Source organism: Rhipicephalus microplus, chromosome X (genome assembly GCF_043290135.1).
Source record: "Rhipicephalus microplus isolate Deutch F79 chromosome X, USDA_Rmic, whole genome shotgun sequence".
Lineage (NCBI taxonomy): Eukaryota > Metazoa > Arthropoda > Arachnida > Ixodida > Ixodidae > Rhipicephalus > Rhipicephalus microplus.
This window is the reverse complement of record NC_134710.1, coordinates 256292235-256300515: the sequence shown is the minus strand read 5'-3', so window position 1 is coordinate 256300515 and position 8281 is coordinate 256292235. Positions and strand designations below refer to the sequence as shown.

At 41.4% G+C, this 8281-nt stretch overlaps 1 long non-coding RNA gene across 1 annotated transcript; it reads left to right on the top strand.

Annotated features, from left to right (window-relative positions):
* The first annotated feature begins 588 nt into the window (after positions 1-588).
* LOC142776075 (uncharacterized) lies at positions 589-5043 on the top strand. Its single transcript, XR_012887286.1, has 2 exons — positions 589-762; positions 2993-5043. It is a non-coding gene; the product is annotated as an uncharacterized LOC142776075 (long non-coding RNA).
* The last annotated feature ends 3238 nt before the right edge of the window (positions 5044-8281 follow it).

Genomic DNA, 8281 nt, shown 5'->3' with positions numbered 1-8281 from the left:
TATATATTGTGGGACACTGCGACCCACGCCGTAAAATTTGTATTTGCTATCTATTCTCTTTGACATCCCCTCGGGGGGGGGGGTGTATGAGGTGATCAGCAGGGGGCGCTGCAACCCCCGTCGAGTTAAAAAACTTACGTCGAGTTACAGTGCCCCCTCTCTATTTCTCTATGTACCTATAGGGATTTACATTGCCCCCTAAGTGACCAAGGGTTGCCCCCGCCCCCCTTCCCCCGTGGTGGGCACGCCTATGCATAGGCACCATCAATCATTGCAATAAAATTTTGTGTGTAAATGTGTGCGTCAACCATAGTACATTTCGAAGTCAAGAACATGAGTGTTTTAGGTGATTATTACCGCTGTTCTTCATTTGTTAAAAATGCATTGCACCTGCAAGCGTTTCAAACTTCGCGCGCTATAGTCACGTGTTAATTTTTTATTTTGTTTTTTCGTGAAAATAAAATTATTTTTTCTGTTTTGTTTTCATGTTATATATATTTACGTTTACTCTTTATACTTAACCGCATTACTTAAGCATTTTATTGCGCCTTTGTACGTCTGCGGAGCTGTAACCCCGAACTTGTTTTGGCGTGCTCGCTGGTCAGGCGCTGCAGCTTGTCGGTTCTGCATCGTTTTTTCTCGTTTTTTGAGGTGTGCTTGCGCGCTGCGTTCGTGTTTTGTGTTCTGCCGGTGCTGCCTATTACGAAGATGAACTCTACTCAAGCGAGGACGTGTGGCGTCGCATTTCGGAACACTCGCCAGGTACATACGTACCACATTCCTGCTGTCGGCGCTTTGTCAACACCGAGAGCGTGATAACGACGCCATGCTACGTTTTTCGTTACATGTGGGCGATATAAAGTTTTTTAACGTAGCGAACCTGTTTGTGTGTGTCATTTCATCAGGATGAAGGCGTTTTTGTAGGAAGTCAAGCGTGGGCGAGCTTTTTCTTTCGATTCAAGCATGCTTCGGTGTGTGAAGCACATGGCGCGTGCCTGCGCAGTGGGAATTCGGCGGCGGATTTGTGCGAGTTGTGACGGCGCTCGCCTCTGTCGGCAGTGGTGTTGGCAGGGAGCCCTGCTCGCGATGGACCAATATTTTGGTTAAATAATTGTTGGGCGAAGACGGCGTTTGTTAGCTGTAAGCGTTGATTACGCCTAGGGCGCGTATGTTTGGATCTCTTAACTTGAGGAATTTTTTTTTTTGCATGCCTGTTCATATTGTGTGCTACAGGAGTTAACGGGTTCATTTGTTGTTCGTTTCATACGTTGTACGTCCAAAGCAGTTTGAAAAGTTTCGTATGTTGTACGCCCTTTTTTAAAACTGCTGTCAGAAATTGCTGCGGGCAGCCGAACGTATGCCGGTGTATGCATCCACGCCGGCACGCATCTTTGAACTACAGTGTTATTCGAGTTCGCGTGCAGCATGCTGCCTCGTCTTAGATACGGCTCGCAAGGCTTGCACGTATGTACGCTTACGTGTTTATGCGGTCCGTTTAGTCAAATCTGAGCTTACGTTATACACTCGCAACATAGGTTGTCTGATGCGTTCGGAACCCATGAATTTTGAGCCGTTCGTTAAACTTGAACTGTATTTCCGAACAAAATTTTAATGGCTTATTGGGGCCGAATAACTGTAGCTTAACTGAGCGAGCCCTAATTCGATCAGTAGTTCATGCGGTAGAGCACATTTTATTTTATTCAGCTTGTTTTCGCTATGCTTAGATTTCATTATTTTGTGGTGGTTTATTAAATATTGTATGTGCCTCGCCAAAACTTTGTGTTCAAACTTCGCTAAGCAATTTTACTTGTACGAACAGTAAGAACAGTTTAGACCATCACCTCTAATGGCATTTAATAACAGATGACAAGCTTATGCCGATCTGGTCAGAAACACACATGAAAACATTGAAAAACCACACATTGGCCTCGAATAAAAGCACAGTCTTTGTCACTTGTGAATAGGGCTTTTGTGTGGGGGCCAAAACGTCATGATTTCAATTAGGGTCAGCATGTTGTTTTGTCTTCACATCAGATGACAAGCTTCAGTAAATTCTATAGGCATGCGCTACAGTTATAGAAGAGATCTGTGGTGTTTGGAGAAACAAATATATCATTTAACGCTCAAAACTTGCAATAATGTTATACATCATAGTATGCATACATAAGGCATGCACGTGTTGCTGTGAAAATGGAAAATTGGACAGTATGTTCATCTGACAATCATGAATATAGACTGCATGTTTCCAAGCTGTTGGCATTGACGCAATTACACAACTTCAGAAATCAGTCTCGTCAAACGTTTATTGTGTATTGCTAAATCGTGACCAATGCCTTCCAATATTCTTGTTACTAGAGATCGTTGCAGAAGCTTGCATGCTTTATTGGGATGGTATTTAGCTCAAGATGGGTGCGTTGTATTAGCACTTCCACATTTTTTCCCATTATTTATTAGACAGCCTGTAATGAGGGGTATGTTAGGGATGAGTGAGGGGCACTGCCTTTTTAGCCACCTGGAATCATTAAATTAACAGCCATAATTTAGCAGTTGACAATAGTAATTTAGTGAAACCAATTTTCTTCGTTATCGGCATAATCGTTCTAATATAGGCAGCCGAAAGAGAGTTGCATTAGTTGTGTTCAAACTAAAATTCGTAATATAACTTTATGTGTTACCTCCAATGGATACTTGATCAAAGTGCATACCGTCATGTACGCACCGCCCTATTATTGAATTGGCATGTATACGCACTATGCCAGAGCGCTATTCAAGTATATTTTGTGACAGATCTGTTATGTGAAAAATGCATATTCTTTCGTAAGGTTGCAGCTATGTTCGCCAAAAACATTGAGGATGTTTTTGTTGTAGCATGCCTGGTTTTCGTACATCCTACTCTTTTAAAATAAAACTTTCCAGATCATTCTAAATTGAGTTCCAAATTCTGCTTCGCTAACAGACACATCAGTAAATTGTTTTTTTGTTTCGCTCGCAGTCTATACATGCTCGTCGTAGGAAGAGAGTGTGGGAGACGTCTGGACTAGCCCATCATCCAAGGCTGGCTCGTGGAAAATTTGACTGCTGGTGCACATCAGTGGCGCATGGCTTCTGTTTCTTCTGAAAAGCGAGCTGCAGAGAGCCACCTGGTAGCTGTATTCAAGGAGCACAAAGGTTCAGGGTGTTCAAAGTTAACCCTTTTGTTTTTCCTTAAAAGAGAAGTCAGCGCTGTAAGTTATCTATGTAAAGCCACCTCTGCTGATAGCTATGTATCGAGGAGGATGCAATGTGAGACAATAATTATCACTGTCAGTGGTGCCATTAAGTTTTATTAATCAACTTAATAGTGACCACAGCAGGAAATCATGTATGTGTTAAATATTTGAGCCAGTCACATTTCTACATATTGTCACTTGTAAGAATTCTAGCATGCCTGTGCTCAGATATCATGCTGGAAATTTAGTTGCGGCTTGCATTATTATGTGTGCAGGACAGTGAGCACTAGCACAGACTCTGATTTCATGCATTTAATCTGACCGTCGGTGGAAGGCATGGGCAAACATTAAAATGGTTACTCTTGCTATTCGCTGGCGATAGCAAGAACTGACTGCTCGTTCCGCTATGGAGTGACATTTTGCTAAACCTCACTGCCTTGCATGCGTAATCATGAAAAGCAAAATTAAACTTTCAAACGGGATATCTAGGAGCATAAACATAATCAAAAAAGTTTTCCAAGTGGGACTGTGTAGAAACACGACTGCCTCCAACTTTTTAATGCAAACATACCTGCTTATTTGCGTTACTAAAATTTCAATATTTTTGGTTGATAGGCCAGATGACAGCATTATTTTATTACTTTGTGTCCCCCTGGACACAATCTGCCAAGGTGTTTTTCTGTTCCTAAGGCTAAAATTCAATGTAACTAGGCAGTGCATTTAAGAATGTGTCAGTGCTGCTTACTGAGCTCTTTATTGGATATTTTGTTTTTTCCAAGATCTACTGAGTGTGTTGCTCGCCAGACTTGCATGTCATGTTAATTGATGCCTTATGTGCAATTGGCCATTTAGAAACACTTTTTGTGTTGTGATAAAAAGTAGCACATTAATGATTTTATCTTCAGTGTAACCTTCACTGAATATTCTATTTTAATATATTTTTGTCACTGTAGTTATTTCATTGCCTTTGGGAAGTTCAATTCATAAGTACAATCAAGTGTTTTCCCACTGTCATACTTCATCGTACCTAACTTTGCCAATACCAAACTATGTCGGATATTTTACAGTGATACATACTCATGTTTAACATTGTTAATGATAACTGATAGAAGGCATACTAGAATATTGTAACGTGAGTCCTTGGATCGGAGGGTTGAATGCTGAATTTTTTCAACTACATAGTAATATCTGCTTGCTTTATTTCATGTCAAGTGTAATGAGAATAATATTTACCGAGGTTAACGTGTTAGAACCATGATATAATTATCAGGGACACTGGAGTAGAGGGTTTCAGATATTTTGACCACCTGGGGTTCTTTAAATCCATCCACGTCTAAGCAGACACGTGTCATGCATTTCCTCCTTAATCGAAATTGCAGCCACCACAGCCATGGTTTGATTTTGTGGCCTTCAGTTTAGCAGTCAAGGGTTACTTGAAGCGTATATTAGTTGTGGGCTGTGGTCTTGCTTCCATGATGCATCTTAAGTACAGCAGTTTGGTGCCAACCAGGCATCTCTACTAGTGCACTGGTGTTGTGTTTTTGCATTCGTAATTTACTGCAATATTTAACTATTTTATCAAGATGCATTTCTGAGCAGCTCTGCGAAGTGTGTGCTGGTGCTTATTACATTCCTAATTTTTTGTAAGAGGTAATGATTGTTGCATGTATTCTGAGTTAGATATGAAGTTACGAATTTTCCTTCTTTTATACTCTGTAAGAGTGTAAAGCCCAACAAGTCACTCTGTTATACTTTGCATATTGTACATCAGATGGCTAAATTGTGTGTGCAGAGCTTATATAAACAGCCCATAGTGTTTCGAATGCCTTGAAAACTGCCTTAGGATCAGAAAAAACTTGTGAAGAGTGGGATAGTCTGGGTGAACAGTGGAAGTTCCTCAGATAGGCTGGCTGATGTTTCGATAGGAGGACTTATGTTCGTCAAAAGTGCCGTTTCTTCTCATCCTTGGCATGTTAGCTTTAAGGGGGTTAGTAGAGATGTCATCTCCTAGTGGTGGTGCGTGTCTTTGTTGGCAATTGCCGCCGGAAAAGAAAAAAAAACTAGAAAGCAAACAAGTGCAGTCCTCACTTCATTTCAAGTTCACTGGTAGCAATTCACAGTGTTCTCGGAGGGTAGAGAAAAAAATGGAAGCAAAAAAGAGGAAACACGCAAAGTAGGAGCGGTGTGCTGCCGCTACAGAGGCAAAAAAAGCGAAGAGCTTTAAAGTTTGAAGCCAGCAGACAGTCCCCGCGTTTGGCCATCACAAAGGGTTGCCGACGATAAAGGCCTATGCTGTTCTCGAACATCTATGAATGGGACTCGTAAGAAAGCTGTTACGAAAAGGCGCGAGAGAGAAGCAGGCAGCTACCTTTAAATGGTAAGATTTCAAAGGTAAGCGACAACAGATGTGTTCGGAAGAGAATGTGTTTAATTGGGAAAGTCATTGGTTAAAATATGCTTTCACTATACCCGTAGGTGGCCAGCTCAACAGAATTGCCTCAAGAATTTGGCGGCATGTTGGCAGAGAAATAGAGAAATTTTAATGTACACATGCTTACATTTCATAAGTTGGAATGAGAATTAAAATTTTATCACTCACACTTGTTTCATAAAGTTTGTACACACTGTATTGACCCACAGCCATTGGCTTGTCAGGGTCCATAAAGATGGATTTTATAAAGACACTTCGGAAAATTATAACTAGAAAAGACATAATATCTAATGAAAATTTTGAAAAAAAGCAGTACAGTGCATGAAGTAACCACACAAAGAAAAAAGAAAACCGTTACAAAACAGAAAAAAAATAACAACGTCTGCTTACATATAAATTAGGACAGCCATCATATTAAATGAGAACATTCTAATAAATAATGTTTTCCTAGTGCACTAGTGAAATTTGAGCCCACTCGTATATCAAAAGGTATGTCATTCCAAATTTTAATACCTGTGATTTAATACAAGATTTTAACCTAAAACCTAGTATTCGTTCGCTGGTAATAAAATTTGTCTATTAAACAAATACGAAGCTACCGGGTAAGCTGGTAGTACCAGCTCACCCGGCTGCTTCGTGTTCATTCAATGGATGAATTAAACACAACAATTATACGCCTTGGTATTGCAAAAAATGGGTCAATGTATAGCAAAACATTGATTAATATAAATTTTAAATGAGTGACTACAGCTGTAAGACACCCTCGTCTTACATAAAAATGAAAATCACATTAAAACGCCTAATTACCAGCAGTATACATACAATGTTTATACCAAATGATGTTCGCGCAAGCGCTACTGGGCTTCTTACAAACTACTGGCCTGTCGGAACGCCTCTGAGTGGACTGATTTTGTGTGTGCGTGTGTGTCGGTGTTTTTCTCTCATTTATTTTTAGCTCTCCCTTTCTCTTTCAAACCCCTATTCCGCAATGCAAGTGTAGGGTAGTATACCGGATACTAGCATGTAGTTAACCTCCCTGCCTTCCTTTTTTCTCGTTTCTCTTTCTCTCTCCAAATGCTGTTCCCTGTGTTAACACGTGTAAAGCTGTCTGAAGTTCATGTTTCCGGAACAAATCAGGTGCAAACACGTGTCATGTCGTAAAAATGGTGTGTCCAATAATGCCTCATGCGGTATATTCATTTCTGAACAGTGGTGCGTGTAAGTATAGGAGCGCGGATACGTGTCGGTGGCGGAAAACCACCAGCTCGTGGTCACGGTTCGTTAGAGCGATCTCTGTATTTCCTTCTCGATATAGCTGTATTGAATGGGAGAACAGAGGTAGCAAAGCGTATGCAGGCAAGAGATGGGCTGGCAGAAAAGGAGCACAGAAAGCAAATGTTCCCATTCTTGAGGATTGCGCGCAGCTGCTCAATAGCCGTGCCCATAGTACGTATACACCTATTCCATGTTTGTAAACATGCGTATACGTGCGTAACGGTCGATCAGTGGTTAAGCTGCTCGGCTGCTGTCCCGAAGATTGCGGGTTCGATCCCGGCCGTGGCGGTCGCATATCGATTGAGGTGAAATGGTAGAGGCCCACGTACCTATAGCGATCTCGGTGCACGATAAAGAAGACAGATGGTCAAACTTCACGAAGCCCTTCACTACTACATCTCTCATAATCATATCGTGGTTTTAGGATGGGAAACTAAAGGTATTATTATTAAACAGGTGTAGGTACCATCCACACACTGAGGTGCTTGTAGCGACGTCGCGGTGTTTAGACTCCGCCCAGCCCAAAGCAGTCACCACTGCAACAAATGAAGAGAATCTGTAAACCCTGATATGGGGATGTCACCTGACGTGTTTTCTAGCAACAGAGCTGTTTAAGCTAGAGGTTCGGCACTGAAGCATGCAAAAAAAACAACAAAAACAAAAATTGTGTGCTCCTCTTCAGAAGCTGTGGGCTTTATATGCTCTTTATATTTTATTTTTATATATCTTTACTCTGAGCTGCACGAGACCTCGCCATTTCATATTCAGAATTTCTTTTATGATTGACTCAAATGTTACAATATCTAAATTAATAGAAGTTGTCAAGTTGATTTGTGAAGTTTAACGTCCTAAAACCAACATATGATTATGAGAGACGCCGTAGTGGAGGGCTCCGGAAATTTCGATCACCTGTGGTTCTTAAACGTGCACCCAAATCTGAGCACACGAGCCTACAACATTTCCGCCTCCATCGGAAATGCAGCCGCCGCAGCCGGGATTTGATCCCGCGACCTACGGGTCAGCAGCCGAGTACCTTATCCACTAGATCACCGCGGCGGGGCAAGTTGTTAAGTTCTATGCATAACCCAACCGTGGCGTAGCCATGGGGGGAGTTGTGGAGGTTCAACCCAACAACTTCCTCCATTTTTTTCAGTTTTTCTTGTGTATATATACACGCGCATACAAACTCACTGACTCACATAAAGCATGGTTCCATCATCTTTCACCCTAGCGCCGCCCCCCAAAAAAAAAAATTCTGGCTACGCCCTTGTAATCCTGTATGCGTTGCGTACAATTCCAAATGTTGTCATATGATGAAGTGCGTAGTTTCATTCACTGTTTAGTTATATGCAACTAACCTTTCTCG